This window comes from Leopardus geoffroyi, chromosome C2 (assembly GCF_018350155.1).
Source record: "Leopardus geoffroyi isolate Oge1 chromosome C2, O.geoffroyi_Oge1_pat1.0, whole genome shotgun sequence".
Lineage (NCBI taxonomy): Eukaryota > Metazoa > Chordata > Mammalia > Carnivora > Felidae > Leopardus > Leopardus geoffroyi.
Window position 1 is genome coordinate 52,723,551 of NC_059333.1, and position 17,971 is coordinate 52,741,521.

Here is a 17,971-nt window from a genome sequence, read left to right on the forward strand (position 1 = left end):
TTTTGAAACTGTTTCTTTATATGTGGATTAAATAGCCATTCTTTATGAGATTAGATGATGTTATTGATTTCCTAAAATCCAATCACATCTGAGGTCTGTATCTCAAAGCTTTGAACCAGATTGTATAGTATGAGGACTCTACTCCATTGTAGCTAATCTATTCCTACTCCATACCAGGCACAATCTGAAATAGAAAGTCAGCCTTTATTCATAGTATCTTTATATCCCTACTACTCATCCTAATAATATGAATATACACATTTTGGCATAATCTATTAACACATAAAGATATCTAGAACAAAACACAGTAGCAATAAGAGTATTTTTAAAGTTTATTCACTCATTGGCCTCAAATTTCTGGTATAGTTAGTATTTTTCAAAGTTCTTTATATAATTTATTGTCAAATTGGCTAACATACAGTGTGTAAAGTGTGCTCTTGGTTTTTGGGGTAAATTCCCATGATTCATCGCTTACATGCAACACCCAGTGCTCATCCCAACAAGTGCCCTCCTCAATGCCCATCACTCATTTTCCCCTCCCCCACCATTCACCCTCAGTTTGTTCTCTGTATTTAAGAGTCTCTTATGGTTTGCCTCCCTCCCTCTGTGTTTGTAACTATTTTTTCCCCTTCCCTTCCCCCATGGTCTGCTGTTAGTTAAGTTTCTAGAGATCCACATATGAGTGAAAACATATGATATCTGTCCTTCTCTGACTGACTTATTTCACTCAGCATAATACCTTCCAGTTCTATCTATGTTGCTGCAAATGGCATGATTCCATTCTTTCTCTATTGCTAAGTAGTATTCCATTGTATATATAAACTACTAGGAATTTACCCAAGGAATACAGGAGTGCTGATTCATAGGGGCACATGTACTCCAATGTTTATAGCAGTGCTTTCAACAATAGCCAAATTATGGAAAAAGCTTAAATGTCCATCAACTGATGAATGGATGAAGTATTTTTTGAAGTTCTTGTTACTGGAGACAGAGATTGAGAGAGACAGGGTGTGTGTGTGTGTGTGTGTGTGTACTGTGAAATATTTGAAATAGTTCCTAAGAAGTGGTTTGAGAAGGGAGCAGAACTCTGAGCCATTGGCTTAACAGAAATCACAGAGCTCAGATCCAAATTCCTCCAAAGCATGGATTCAACATGGTAGTCATCTGGGATTGTTGAAGGGGCATACTCAGCTAACATGCAGCAAAAGAGAGCTTGTCAGGGTTAGGACTTTTCTCCATACATAGAATAAAGCTTCAGACTTCAGATTTTTTAACTTTGTGTGGTATTATTTTGAACCTCTTGTATTTATGAAATAAAATTTCACATTAAATGCACTTTCTGAAACAATTTATTATATGTTGGAAAATGCTTGCTAGAGATATAAATGCTGTCATTTGTTCCCTGGTCTTACACAGTAATCCAACAGAATTGCTTGTTTGGGGATTCTTTCCTTTGTTTCCACTCGGGTGGAGGAAGGCACCAGAGAGTGAAATCCTGTTGTCTGATTGATGAGATTTTGTTCAGGCTGTGACAGTGCATAACTCCTCTCATTGACCTATCTGTTGACCCCCAGAGAGGCTGAGAATAGCACAACCTTGGGACGTAAAAAGTTTTGAATTTTTTTTCCAACATTGTTTACAACAATAGGAACCATCAGCGGCCATGATAGCGGAACGTGAGTGTATTTTTAAGCCAGACAGTGAAGAGAAAATTGATGAGTTCAGGTTGCTTAATGGGGCTAATAAAGCAAATGCCATTAGACTTGGCAGTTATATAAGACATATAAAAATACTCTGTTTTCCCAAACCAAAAACTGAGCCCATAACTATAGCTCATAATAATGTTTTCAACGTTACTCACAGATTGCAATGGGAACCAGGGCAGACTTAGATTATGTGTAGCTTAGTGCTATTCAAGTTCCCATACTAGGAAAGAACTGGAAGTATTTTTCATTGATGGAAGTGATGGCTTTCCTTTCCTTTCTGAAGGACAGAGCATTCATACCACAAAGTTATAGGTCACCAAGTGAAAAATGTAATGTTAGGCATTAAGAGAACTTAAAATTAAGTGAAATGATGATAAAAAATGGCGTGTAATTCTGAATTAGTAGTTTTTTCTTATCTTTTTCAGAAAGACTAATTCTGCAAGCAGTCTAGACTAAATACAGACTTTAAATGATGCTTTTCTCAAAGGGAACCAATAGGGGAGAATTTGTGTTTATTGAACTTCCCCATGTATTTCATAAAGTGAATTAAGACATAGAGTGGCACAAGAGAAACCATAAGAGACTCTTAAATACAGAGAACAAACAGGGTTGCTGAAGGGGAGGTGGGTGAGAGGATGGGCTACATGAGCAATGGGTATTAAGGAGGGCAGTTGTCTGGTGAGCACTGGGTGTTATATATAAGTGCTGAATCAATAAATTCTATATCTGAAACCAGTACTACACTGTATGTTAACAAACTGGAATTTAAACAAACAAACAAATAAATAAAGACAGACAGAGTGGCACAAATTTAGGGATGAGAGGTTTTCTTGATGGACAAAAAATAAAGCAAAACCTTTGTCTATTGTTTAGGTATTTCTTAGTCTTTATAAACTTATAAAGGTGTAATTTGAATTGTTTGACTAATTCATTAAAGGAAGTTTGCGTGTTTAAATTCAAAATGAGAGTTAAATCTATTGGCTCTTCAGTATTTACTGAATCATTTCTAGTAATTAAGGATATACAAAGTTATTATTTTATAGGTTTCAAAACTGTAGACTAATTAACCCTGAAGAGAAAGTTTAATGGAAAACAAATTTTAAGCAAGAGCCAAGAAATACTGCCTGAAACTTAATCATTTTTTACTAATGTTAATTCATATTATAAAGAAAGAAAGTTTTTAAATTTTCAAGGGAAATTTATTTTACAGAGAAGTTATTAAGAAAAGTTGAATTATTATTATTACTATTCATGTTAGTGCAGAGTTTGTCCCTACCAGAACAAATAAATATAAAAAGACCCCTGGAAAACCCCATTCATTTTGAGGGTCACCACATAGCTGAGACCCATGTAGAACTAGAGCATAGTTCACAGGAGGCCGAGACTGAATGTGATCCTACTATAGTTATCAGTATGTTTGTGCAGCCTATACTTTATATTAAAACATAAGATTCATTTGAATTCAAAAAAAGTTTATAGAATAATGCAATCTGCTATTTGTTTGAAGCCTCATGTTTCATGATTTGTGACTAAAATTTGGGGCCAAGTCTTTCTCTCTGAGTCTTTAATTTTGTAAGACAGAGATCTGAGGTCCTTAAGGAAAAATTGTACCCAAGTGCATCGAAGCAGTCAAAGCTACCTGGGGAGTAGAAAAACTAATTTGGTCTATGTGGAAACCACTGAATTTCCCTTTGTCACACTCCAGTTTTCTCCTGTTACTCAATCTAAAGATATTAACAGAAAACTGATAGAATGTAAATGAATAAATAAATTTATTCATTACCTAGGTTTTCATACTTTAGGTAGACTTTTTTGAACCCAGCTTAAAGTTCCTCTCCTCTATGAACCTTCCTGGAACATAGCATGCATCATATAGCTCTTTATCTCTCTCTGTTTGTCAGACGATGACCTAAATGAGGGTAGAAACTATGTCTTGGTTATCATTCATTTGTTCATTCTTGTTCTATTCATTCATCAATAAATATCTGTGGAGTACTTACTATGTGTTAGCCATTACAATGGGCCATGGTAGGATGGGGAAGGTAAGGAGGGGACAGATGACAGATATTCATGTAAGATGTTAGGATGACTTTGTTATTGGTTAGATATGGAGAACTCAGGGTGGTAGAGAAATCTAGAATGCCAGTCAAGTGCCCAATTTGATTGCCTGTACAGATTGTTGAATTAGTAATCAAGTAGGAAATAGAAGAGGAGAAGCCTATGGATAATAGAGTAAGGAAAATAAGAAAATCATTAGTTCAGGTTGGGCCATATTAAGTTTGAGGTGTCTGTGAAACATTCAGATAAAGAGGACTTGTGAGCAATTACAAATATGGATCTGAATCACAGGAGCATGGTCAGGGCTGGATATAAAGTTGGAGAGATCCCCACAACTGGATGCAGTTCATATAATCTAAACAGCCAGGCAGAGAGCGATAGAGAAGGATTACTGAGAGGATAGAGAGTGCCAGGAGAGCAAGATACCATGGAGGTCAAACAAGGAATGTGTATTATAGAACACATGTGACCATAAGTTACATTGTGCTGAAAGAGGTGAAATGAACTACATACAAGAATGAGAAATTTTTATTAGAGTTATAGTTTGGTATATACTGAATGCCAGAGCTTAGGCTGTCTGAGGTTTTACAAAATCCAATTAAGTTATAAGTACCTTTTTAACAAGCTGTATGTTCTTAAACAAGTCTCTTTATCTTTTTTTTATTTGTAAAATTTAGAAATTCAATAAAATGATGTGAAAGCTCTCTCTCAGCTCTAATATTTTAAACATACAACATTGGAAATAAGCAGCAAAATACTCTTAGTAGAAAGCAATTTCTGAGAAAATAAAAGTAAATGAATAGAGCCATCATATGTCAAATTCATACTATATATCAGAAAAATCAACCATACAAGAAAAATTTGAAATCACTGAAATAGAAAAGTTATAGAGCAGTTATTGAATTTTTTCCTCTACTGGGTGAGTTATTTTCATTATACAACAAACTGGGAAACCAAATCAAGTATATCTATAATTAGGGTTTTAGTGATGTTTTCCTTCACAGACTTAAACCAAATGCATCTTATATGATTGCCACATCATATCCCAAAGAAAAAATGTTAAATATGAATGATTCTAGATGAATGAAGGTCAGTGAACCACATTATTATTACTAGTCAATATTAATACATAACTTCATGGGAAATTTTTTAAAAGGTCTATATATTGAATTTACACAGTTAACTGAAAACTATTGACTTAAACTCAAGCTTTTTTACCCAAAGTCAATGTGGATGACTTTGTATTATCAGGATCATGATGACCCAAAGAGTTTAGTACATAGTAATACCAAGGTCACGTCAATCAAGGGAGAGGGAAGAAGATGAATCATTAACATCCAAAGGCATTTTATACATGATCATAATTGTCTCCAGGTGCTCAGGTTAATATGCTTTCAATGGAAACATGTGGAATAAACAGCTGTTGTGGATATGTGCCACCAAAATGAAAGCTTTGCTCAGCCAGAGGAACAATTGGCAGGCTAGTGAACCAGTATGTGCTTATACCTTAGGAAAACAAATACTTTTCACTGGGACCATAAGCAAAATTAAAACCATGCAAGATTTCTTTGGAAAATGGTAGAAATCTTGAAAACATACTCAGTATTACTGAGTGTTTCATAAATACTGGCTCATATTTTAAAATATAACTTTTTATTCACTGTCCAATTTTTAACAGTTAAATCTTGAGTTATGAAAATAAACTTAGTTTACATATGGAGATAAAAATAAAAGTAGAATCCGGCAAAACTCAATCTTCCATCTTTAACGTGGCATAAAAAGAAATCTGTGGATGATGTGTCCAAATTGCTGGTATCAATGCTCATACACATACTGCTCCTGGTCAAAAAGCATCCTTATGTTTTGCCTTGAGTATTCTATTGAGATAAGTTTGAAAGAAATCTTGTGATTACAATCCTGAAACCCTGGTAGACAATCTAGTTTAATTTTTTTTTAACGTTTATTCATTTTTGAGAGACAGAGAGAGACAGAGCATGAATAGGGGAGGGGCAGAGAGAGAGGGAGACAGAATATGAAGCAGGCTCCAAGCTGTCAGCAGAGCCCGATGCGGGGCCCTAACTCATGAACAGCGAGATCATGACCTGAGCCTAAGTCTGACGCTTAACTGACTGAGCCACCCAGGCGCCCCAACAATCTAGTTTATTTTAGTTTATTTTTGAGACTCCAGACAGGTCTACATTGTGTGTGTGTGTGTGTGTGTGTGTGTGTGTGTGTGTGTGTGTGAGAGAGAGAGAGAGAGAGAGAGAGAATGAGAGAGAGAACAAGAGAGAGAAAGAAGAAAAAGAAAAGGAAGAGAGAGGTGGATGGTAAGACTACTGCATATAACCAAAAAAATACAGAAGAAATCCATCTGCTTCTATGCTTCTTAGAATGCAGAAGACACAGTAAATCAGTACAGTTTAACTCAGAAAGGTGGATTGAGGATTAGCTATATAAGAAGACTGAGAGATGAGTTATGTCAACTCATTTATTTGGTAAATATATAATGCAGACCAACTGTCTGGGTTATTAAATGATAATCATGGTTTTAATGAAATTATATATGTATCAACCTTGGTTGAACAATATGAAACTACCACTATGTACTCATATTTTACCTCAAAAAAAAAAAAGGCTATTTCATATTTTGGAACTTAACATTTATCACTAAGTCATGATAAATGTTAATGGACAGCTTGTAAAGGAATTGTAAATAAGGCACAATTTATATGAATCAAAATAATGGGAATTTAAGCTTTGACTCTACAGATTCACCCAAATTATATCAACTTACCAAAAAGACTATTTTTAAAACTCTGAGCCAAGCAAGGGCTGGCTCCTCTTGATGGTTTATCAGCTGCCAAAATAGCAAGTCAGATTTCTTATTAGAAAGTTATTGCCTATAGAACTTTTTAGATTAAACAGTTGTTTCAATAACTTTTAACGAAAACATTAAAAGAGTTAATCTATTTGTAGCAACTTTGAACCTTTCTAAATTTAATGTTTTTAAATGAAAGCATTGATCCTCCCATGCTTCATAAAGCAGCATCCTGCTGGGCAGTGTCATTACAATGATAGTCCTACTGGGAGAGACACCAATCCAGTTTATAAAATGAAGAGCTTAATATTGTGATAGATACTTCTAAAGCTCAGCTTGATTTTTAAAAAAATGCTTTCATGCCTAGTCGATGCTTACTGTACTCAGCTATTTGCGATGTTGTGGCACTTCCTGGATTTTCACATAAAGTGCTATTCTCTGAGTAAGATATTACACCAGCTTTTAAACCCTGCTACATTTTCTACCTTCCAAATGGGCATTCAACAAACTTCAGTTGTGTCTTTATATTATACTGAACTATAAATCAGTAATTCTTTAAGGAGGAGAAGAGTAGAAAGAAAGCAAATCACGTGACAGCGACCATATTAGGGAGAATTAGTTTTTAATAGAGGAGAATGTGTTCTGCATCGTTTTGAATTGTCATTTTATGCCTCGTATAAAATATGCATATTTGTTACAATTGCACTGGTTGTTTACTATATAATTTACCACTGGGCAGGATGCATATATGGTTAATTTAATTCATTAGATATGGAGCATTTTGGAAGGTCAGCTGCTGACAATTAACCAATCCAAAGGCATTCCTAACAATACAAATGGAAAACTTGCTTCAGGAAATAACTTCCGTTTATCTTTCAACATTAATTTTCAAATCGGTTAGCATAAGGCCTAACTTTAAAATGGATGGATTATATTTTGAAAATAAACACTTGCATTAAAAATTAGGTTATTTTTAACAGTGAATTATTCTTGTGCTATCTCTCTGAGCAGAATACAAGATATATTGATTTATTTAGTTGCTATGCTAGGCTAAGATTCAAAATAGGTTACTAGTGAAGGAGATTTTTGCCTAGTTTTGCAAGTTTTATCTATAAGCCCTGTGAATAGGAAAGCTTTCTTTGGCAAATCCAGCTAAGATTCAAGAGTCATATGTACATTTTGGAGATGGAATAACTATACACAAAAAAATTGAACCATAAAAAACTGTGAGGGCCCATTGAAAGAGGGCCCCCTCCCATTTTATTCTTCCAGTCACATTTGTCTCCCAGATCCTCATGGAGAGGTATGCCTAAGGGAGACTCCAGATAAATTAATACTTTTTATTACTAATTAGGGTTTAAACTTAAATCCCTATGTAATGTCTGCTCTTGGCTAGCTAAGCTGAACTTCCGCCTAATGGAGTGTACATCTAACATAAGGACTAGACTAAACTCTAATTTGTGGGGTCAACTCCTGCTCCCTTTTCCCTGGTTTATGTCATAGGTACATGAGAAGGAAATGAAGTGTTCCTGCTTATGTTCCCCTATTATCTACATAGGAAGAATAGGAGAAAAACAATGCAAAGAGGACAAGTAATCTAAGAGCTGTAGCAGGTTCCAAGAAAGGGACACTGGAAGGAGAAGAGCTCTTGATTTTTCTTTTTTTTTTTTTTTTGTTTCTTTCACCAGAAAGCATGATATCTCACAATTTTGCCTTTGCCATGAGTACTAACATTGTAACTATTCTTAAAAGTTAAGTGTGGGTTCAGACGAGGAGGGGCTGAGTGTTTTTTGTTTGTTTGTTTGTTTTTATCTTAGCCCCAGAGAGGAGACTAAAGATTTACAGAGTAGAGAGCAAGATCAGCTCAGGAGAGCTAGGAATGTAACAAAGAAAAAGTTAAATTGCTGGTTTAAGAAGAGACCCTAGGGGGGCACCTGGGTGGCTCAATCAGTTAAGCGGTTAAGCCTCTAACTTCGGCTCAGGTCCAGAGCCAGCTCAGGGCATGAGTCAGCTCAAGTCATGAATCGGCTCAAGTTATGATCTCGGGGTTTGTGAAGTTTGTGAGTTCGAGCCCCATATTGGGCTCTCTGCTGTCAGCGCAGAGCCCGCTTTGAATTTTCTGACTCCCTTTCTTTCTACCACTCTCTGCATGCATGCTGTCTCTCTCTCTCTTTTTCAAAAATAAACAAACTTAAAAAAAAAAAAAAAAACAAGAAGAAGAAGAAGAGTTCCTAGACTGAGCCAGCAAGATTCAGGAAGTTGGAATGAATGCCACCAATCTGAATGTGATGGTCAATCCAGGCAGAAATGGAGACCAGAGCTGCAGGGGAGAATGAATAAAGTTTTAATTTAGACACAGGCCCAGCAGCAAAGATGTAACTAAGTGGGAGAGTTAAATTAATGGGAACCCCACTCCAAGTCTTGTTAAAGATAAGTAGAGAGAAACCTAAGGAGAATAAACCCATTAGATAGCTCTGACATTGATGTGAGGGAAGGGAGTGAGCGCATGAATTTCAACAGAAGGCAAAGCAGAAAAAAAGAAACGAAACAAAAAAAGGAATTATTACCATCAACAAACATGCGAATGTGTGATTAAAATAGAATACATCATATTAATGCTTGATTATTATGGTAAACCAAGTCACTTCACCCCTCTGAACTTCAGTTTTGTCTTCTGCAAAGTGAGAGCAGGTTGAACCCAATGATTTATAACGTTCCTTAAGGATTTATTTATTTTATTTTATTTTTATTTTATTTTATATTTTTTAAGATGTATGTTTCATTTATAGAAGTGCATTTGATTCTTTTTCCTTAAGGATTTAAAAAACCCATGATTCATGGTTCTAAATTGAGTTGAATCTATTTATTATCTAGTTATCTGCAACAAATTTATTTGAACTCGGAAAGTTTTTCGCAAAGATAACAAAATTTTTGCTGAGGGCATGTCATATAATGAGGATATTCCACAAAGGTAAACTGGACAGTATTAAAGGAAAAAATTGAGATTCAAGAACAGAAAATCCTGATTTCTCAGTAATGAAAGTCATCATTGGAGAACTTTTTATCGGAGAGTATTATGTTTGAAATCGGTGCTTCTCAGACTTCACGTGCATAAAGAACATGTGGGGCCATTGGCAAAATTCTGATTCAGTAGGTCTTAGGGATGAGGGTAGTGCTAAGCTTTTTATTTCTGACCAGATCCCAAGTAATGTCAATAAGTACCACTTTTTTTTTTTTTATATCCAAGTACATATTGTATTCTGATGGTTTAAGGTGAAAAAAACAAATACAAGTATACCATATTTATTAAGCCAAATTACAGTGATACTCATCCAGAACTAGCTCTGTATTTATCCCTTAAGCAAAGAGGAGAAAGTGCTACCGGGACTTAGATAATGAAAAATAAAATTTAATGAGTGTACTGATTCAGGTTTTAGTGTGAAAAATTAAGACTGCTGGGTTTTAAATCTCAGTTGTCTGATTCCCTCTTATGATTTAGTTCATTTTGGTAGAAGACAGGTTAGAAGTAGTAAGGACAGGAAGGGAAAAATCATTAAACCAGACATACTAAGGAAATGATGGTTGACAGCAATGAAGGAGATCAATGAATCAGAATTTACAAAAACACAGCAATCCAGAAGGCACTTAGTGGATGGTCCAACACATTCAAACAACATAGTATCTCCCAGGGGATTCATTCTCTTAAATAAAGGACAATAGTTATGACCCTCATATCATCAAAAATAGGCTACATTATGTGCAACATATTACCAAGTTTGATAGGTAAATCAGTGGAGTGTTCAATGCGTTTTGGAAAGATTGCCATCCAAAATGTCAAAGCATGCTTTGTTAATATAATTTTATAATTAAGTGACTATATTTTAGTTAACTTGAAAATTTTCTCATCCAGAACACTTCATTCCTCAGGGAAACACGTTAAAAGAAGTGTCAGTGTAGGTATATACATTTGCATGCTGCCTTTAGGCATGATTCCATCTATTTGATTGGACTGAATATAAACTATGTTCTCTGAAGACTGTGTTGGCATAGTGTAGACGTATTACTGTAAGAAAGTTTTATCTTGGTATTTTTTCCCATACATCATTTGACCTCACTCAGCTGGTCACCACTCAATGATTTTCACCTGTGTTACTTTTCACATTCCAGTCGTTGTGCCAATGGCCCTTTAGAAGTAGAGTTAGTGCTGCCCCTATCAGTTTCTCCCACTTGGATCTGATTACAATGTACATTTTAAGATATTTTGTTTCCCTAGCAAAGTAACTGAGGAATTTGAAGAAGTGAGGCTCAAAAATATATCTTAGGCTGCAAGTGGCCTCTTTCCTAAAAGTTTTCTTTATTGAGAGTCTTTAGGTCACAAGCGTCTTTCCTATGAAGGCATTGTAGTCAAGTTTTTATTATCTCACATTTCTTAAATACCAACTGTTTGAGCCTCTTCTGTCCCTACCCTTTCACAAACATTCAGATGATGCTTTAAAACTAGAAGAGTGATGCCAAGGACCATGCTGGATAGATGTTCTTTAACACTTAACGAAAGAAATCCGGGAAATAACAGGTATCTGTTCAGCTTTACTTTGACACTGAATCCTCTTAGCGTGTAGTACCTTTGAAAACAGGAGTAAAAGTACTGTTCTTTCTTAGGTATACACTTGTGTTCTACGGTTCTTTATTTCCTGCATATTTTCTGTTATTTGAGAGGTAACTCTATGTGTGTGTAAATGGGTGTGTGTGTGTGTCATTGAGAGGAATGGTTGAGAAGAAAGCAAGATATAGATTGGGATTTAAATTTTTGGTTTCTAAATATTTTTCTCCATGTACAATTAAATTAAAAATATACTTCTATTGGACTGTTTCCTTCTTCATCATTTACTGAACCGAACTCAGTAAATCTTGGATGTTGTTGGCACTGACCTTTCTGGATACCATTATCTTTGACCCTGCATGAGCTCCCATAAATGAAAAATGAATTTCCAATATCTGCAGTTTCTACCTAATATTAATCTGTAATTTGAATATAAATTAACAGAGAAGAATTCTCCAAAGAAAAGATAATTTTGAACAGAATAACACATACTTTGAGCATCATGTATGTTTGTATTTATTCTAAGGACACTAGCCTATTAAGGGATATAACAGTGCCATGAGAAGATATTTTGAACATGGCTGGAACATTGTGGGGGAAATATACTTTGCCATTTGTCAATTACATGTAAACCAGAAATTTCATTGCCTGTGCATATTTCAAATAGCTAAATTTATTGCTGAGTAGGCTTTTGGTCAGATAATATGAGTTATTTTGGTGATGAAGTAACTTCTTTCCATGCAGTCCTAAAGAAAAAAAAAAAAGTGCAGAATTTACAAAAAGGAGTAATGATTACAAATGATTTCTTTAGACATTGGTAGAACTTTTCTATCAATGTTTCTCATTATTCAAGTAAATTTAATACAGCTTTGCATCAGACGTCTAAAAATTTGAAAAATTTTGCCTGGGAGGAACATCTAAAACTGATATTTATAAGGTTATTGGAGGAATAAGAGATAATAACCACCAAATGCCTTATCATAATTTGATTTGTTTGTCAGAGAATAGAAACATGGTTTTTGCCTAGATTCGTCTGTGTAAAGTATTGATATAGCCAAAATAGAACTGTGGACTTATGTTAGATTTGTAAGATATCCTTGGTCTGTGTTTATTTGCCTCTAGCAGGGTATATGTGTAAGTATTTTCAAACTGTATCCCAAAATATTTCAAACAATTTTGATGGATCGTCTATTTGAATCAACATGGAAGCTCTTAGAAGAAAAATGAAATAATAGGTTAGTGATATTATGCTATCATAAATTGGAAATGAAATAAATTGTTTTCTTCTTGAGGTGTTAATTTTTCCTACAAGTATATCCACTCAGAACTACAGGAACAAAAAAAAAAAAAAAAGAAAAGAAAAGAAAAAAAGGAAAGTAAAGAAAAATGCAACAGAAAGCAAGCAAGGGGGTGGGCGGCACCTGGGGGCTCAGTCAGTTGAGCATCTGACTTTTGATTTCAGCTCAGGTCATAATCTCACAGTTTGTGGGTTCTAGCCCCACGTCAGGCTCTACATTGACAGCTCGGAGCCTGCTTGGGATTCTCTCTCTCCCCCTCTCTTTGCCCCTCCCCTCCTCTCACTCTCTCTGCCTCTCTCAAAGTAAATAAACTTAAAAAAACGACAAGTTTATAAAAATTAGCCAGCAAGGAAAAAGAGAAGCACAGAGATACAATATCTGTGCTCTAAAAACTCACTTTTTCCAAATCTAAATTTTAGTCTGAATTCAGTGAAGCTTAGCAATTGTAAGTATTCTTCCTAATACATTTTAAGAACATTGCTATGTAAGGCAGAAAAATTACTGTTTTGTTTTTCTAGTGTTCTTGGTTTTCCAAATTAAGTGATTAGTTTGATATTTTGAGGTCCTATACAAACTAAATTTCAAATTAACTTTAAATATTAGGTGTACAGTTCCTATTACTATTCTCAGCACTGTAATGTAGGGAAAACACTGTTGAGTGAGAACTATGAATTGTGGAAAATCAACATCAACTGACTCGGATAGCCTTGTGCAAATCAGTCATTTCCCATCTCTTGTTGTCTGATTCCTCATTTGACAAATGAGCAGTGTGGATATATATTAAAGGTCAGGGTCATTAAGTAATACCTAGGGTTTAATAGCCTATAAGTGTATGACCATGCTAATGTCAATAAAACAGTAATGATACTGATACTACTATGAAAGTAATAACATTTATGGAGCATTATTCTGGGGTACCAGGCTGGGGAAAGCAGAATAATTCATGACCTCACTCAAAGATGTCCACATTCTATTCCCCAGAACCCAAGAATATGTTGCTTTGCATTGCAAAAGGGACTGTGCAGATGTGGTTAAGTTTAAGAACATTGAGATGGGGAGATTATTCTAGATTTCCTGGTAGGCCCAACCTAATTAGATGACCGCTTAAAAACAAAAGCTTTTGTGCTGCCATGAGAAAAAGAAGCAATGTTGTTGGCTTTGAAAATGGAGGAAGGGGGCACAAGATAAGAAATGTGCTGCACACAGCTTGTGGAAGGCATTGAAAACAAGGAAATAGATTCTCCCACAGAGCCTTCTGAAAGGAACATAACCCTGATGAAATCTTGATTTTAGTCCAATGAGAACCATGTCAGATGTCTTACCTCCAGGAACTGTGAAATAATAAATTCTTATTTTGTAGCCACTATGTGGTAATTTGTTACAGCAACAATAAAAATTCTCATGTATCAGGCTCTCCACTATGGTAATTTAAATGAACTCATTTTGGCCTCACAACGACCCCAAGAAATAAAGACCATTATTATCCCCAGTTTACACATGAGGAAATTGAAGTTTAGGGTGTTTGAGTAATTTCTCAAGCTCACAGCTTATAAATGATGAAGCCAGCATTTGATCCCAGGACTATTTTGTCTGACTAAAGATGATGTGTTTTAAATCTTCCTATATATCAAAACCATTTAAGAGTTTCCTGTTTCATTTCCTCTACTAGTTGAATGAAACCATTTTTTTTTTTTTTTTAACTAATTGCCTGCTGGAAAGAAGGGCCAATGAGGATATCTTTGTGAGGATTTGGGGTCCTTTAGAAAAAAAAAATTATTGCATACTTTATGTAAAATTAGTTTTATTTCCTTTTCGAAATTCATCAACTTCTACTTTTCTTGTAATCAGAATGATTTGCTAGTATTTTGTGGAAAGAATAAATAAAGCATGACATCACTAATCTGACATAGCCTAGAATGTAGCCAAGAATTTTTTGTTTTGATGATGAATTTTTTTCTTCCTTCCTTTTTTTTTTTTTTAAGCCTAAACAACAACTCATTTACTTAAGAAGAAGAGAAAAGGATTTGATCCCTCTTTAAAAAGATATGTTTAATGCCAGTTTGCCAGGCCACAATGCTTTCTTTTTATGCTTCTGATGCCTCTTATTTATCTTCTTTTATTCTTATTGCTACTCCCAGATGTCTCCCTTCTTTTTGGTTCTGTAATACTTTTCTCCTTATTTCAAAATCTTTCCTTCCTCTCTCCTAACTCATTCAGGTTAGGAGAGATTTTTCTTTTCTTTCTTTTCTCCTCCTTCTCCTTCTCCTTCTCCTTCTCCTTCTCCTTCTCCTTCTCCTTCTCCTCCTCCTCCTTCTCCTCCTCCTTCTCCTCCTTCTCCTCCTTCTCCTCCTTTTCCTCCTCCTCCTCTTCCTCCTCCTCCTCCTCCTCCTCCTCCTCCTCCTCCTTCTCCTTCTCCTTCTCCTTCTCCTCCTTCTCCTTCTTCTTTTTTGGCTTGGGAGCTTTGAACAGTTTTATATCCTCTTCATCAATGCTTTTTATTTTATATGTACAAAGAAAAGGAGAAAGAGGATAAGGATGGAGGGAAAGGAGAAGGAAAGTTAATATTTTAAACTCTGTCACCTAAACAGGCTTTTAAAACTCTCTGTCCTCCGCAGTCACTAAAGAGGAAATATATATTTTATGTCTTCCATTTTCTTCAGTTTCATTGGACTTGGTATACCAGTTACCACAGACATCACTCTGCATGACCCCTCTCTTTCACCATTCTCTGTATTGTTTTGACATTCTTCATTTTTAACCACATTAACAGAGCAGTCACTGAGATAGATAAGGCTACCTTAGGTAAAGTTGTAAGGTAATTTATTAATAAAAGGGCTCCTTTTTAAGAGATTACTTCTCACCCTGATCAATGAGGTTAGATGGTTGTCCAATTAAAAAGAAAACCTCTGCATGGCTGTGTGCATGTAAGTGAGTGAGTGTGTGTGTGTGTGTGTGTGTGTGTGTGTGTGTGTCAGAAGTGTAAGAAAGAGACCAGAAGGAGCAATGAAGAAATGTAGTAAAGATTAGCCCTCAAACATGAATGCATGGAGTGAGTCTTCTCCATCTCCCTTACCCTCTATTATTGCTTTCCAACTATTCTTAGTTGTGAAAGGAAAAGGTCTTCTACCCCATTTTTAATTGAATCAATAAAAAAAATGTTTTATAGTATCCTTTAAAGGAAAGAATTACAATGAAGTGTACCTTCCACCTAAATAAACCCAGAGAACCATGAAGATGTTTTCTTTTTTATTTTCTTTAAACAACAATTAATCATTCTCACTCAGAAAAGGGGACTTTTAAAAGGTCACAGGATATTTTCAAGATAAGAAATGATTGCTCTCTAGATGCTAAATAGAAGAGGGGTAAAGAAGGAGGAAAGACATTCCCCTGGCCAGTCCAGATATTGATTAACTTCCTTTAAGTTCTCTTTGTCCTTCTATGTGAATCTGAATCTAACATATCAGAATTGGTTGTCACTATACTTTACATTAACATGAAAAGTTGAATGCAGGGTTTTTTTGTTTTTTTGTTTTTTTCAGAGAAAATTACTGTCTGGAAATGTATTGTGCTTTACTTATCCCCTCCCACATACCTTTTAAATGAAGACACCAAAGTGTGTTAAATAAAATTCCTTTAAAAATAAATGTGCTCAGATACTCTCCTGATGTCTACATTCCTCATAGCATGATAAACACCCATCAACGTTTTACATTTCCAGTTTCAAATATTCTGTTCTGCTGTCACTATAAATGCATTCCTACTCGACAGACTATGTCCCAGTTTTTCATTTGGAAGATATGATCACTGAACTTGTAGGTTGCCAGACAATTTTCTTGGTTCTTACAGTTTGAAAGGAACAATTGAAGTATCCTTTAAGAATACATACCATGTGCAGATTGATTGATGTCCTACATTCATTATTTACTTAATGTTGAAAGGTATAATTATTTCCATTTTACAGATTGTGAAGTGGAGAGGCACACAGGTTAAAAAGCATATTCAAGATTATACAGCTAGGAACTCAGTGCTAGGGTTCAAACCATAACATTTGAATACCAAACTTCTGTGTTTTGCACCCCCCCACCCCCGCAGTCTCTATTATATTCTGCCTCACTATTCAATAGTTTCTGGTCAGACAAACTAAAATGTAAAATATCAACGTTAACTTAGAAGTTTTCTAATTTCCAAAAATTAAATGTGTGAGTACTGTGCTAAGAAATTTAGAACTTAGGTTCTCAATACTAAAAGAGAAGAATCATGATGCAATTTGTCTTCATTCTGATAACCTTGCATCCAGCCTGCTGTGTGTGTGTGTGTGTGTGTGTGTGTGTGTGTGTGTATGGTGTGTTCTAATTATCTGTTTACTAGTGTAATATGTGTTTATTTGTCTTGCTGTCATCTGGTTAGTGTGATAAGATATTAACTATGTTCCATTAGGGAAGATTCAAGGAGTTTTGTGCCTGGACCTGAGGGCACTTGGCTTTGACGGAAATCTAATAAAGCTCTTCAACCTAAAACCTTCAGAGGCACAGAATGATCCAATAATAAAACAAAAGTTCAAATAGAAACATTTTGGTTTAACAATTAAAATCACCCCTTGCTAAATCCCTGTTGCATTATTCTTGTATACAAGAATATAATATGGGATATGGTACAATGCCTTTAGTATTTTCCCCATAGATTTAGTTCTACCACAAAGTGCTGTAAAATAGAGTGAAACAGTTTCTCCAATATGTTACATAAATATATGTAAGTGTTACACAAATATATATATATATATATATATATATTTTATTTTTTTTTTCAAAATGATGTATATGTCCAGCAACAGGTAAGATGCAACTGATCTCGCCTTTCTCTAAGCAAATGAATGACAATAAACTACAATAGCATAATGTCACAAAATTACTTCTGAGTTCATAAAAGTAGTTAAAAGATACCAGCTGAATAGAAATGATGTTTAAGTCACTGTGTAAATCCAAGCAAAGTAGACTTTTCAAAGTGGTGTAGAGTGGAGATCCCATCTCTTCAATATCAAAGAGTTAGAAAACAATTTAAAATGTGCATATTTTTCATACCATCTAAGTGACTTTAGGTGAGAGGAGACTAAAGATTGATAAGTGAAATACCAGTTAGCTAAAAAAGAATGTAGAAATTATGCTGGTTTTTCTTTATACGATAATATTGTAAATTTAGTAAATGGACCCAGTGATGAGGTATGCTTTATTAATTTTCTCCAAATTCCCAGCCAAAAATCTCACATAGGTCTGATTTCCAATCTTGAGGAGAAAAGTCTTTGAATTCCATCTTGCTAAAGAAAGAAATATTTTTTGCCCTAAATATGTGTTCTATGAATTTGTTTATGTCTATCCTTCTCCATACCAATTAATTTCTGTTCATTGATTAAAATCTTCTGGGATTGCAGAGGTGGTTGTATGAATTGACCTATCAAGTGTAAATGCTATTGATTAAGTAGGGCAAACACTAGCAG

The 17,971-nt window shown here is 35.0% G+C and overlaps 1 protein-coding gene across 2 annotated transcripts in view; it reads left to right on the forward strand.

Annotated features, from left to right (window-relative positions):
* Positions 1-17,971, forward strand: part of ALCAM (activated leukocyte cell adhesion molecule) — a 215,760-nt gene that overhangs the window by 115,550 nt on the left and 82,239 nt on the right. The gene's annotated exons all lie outside the window — the stretch shown is intronic.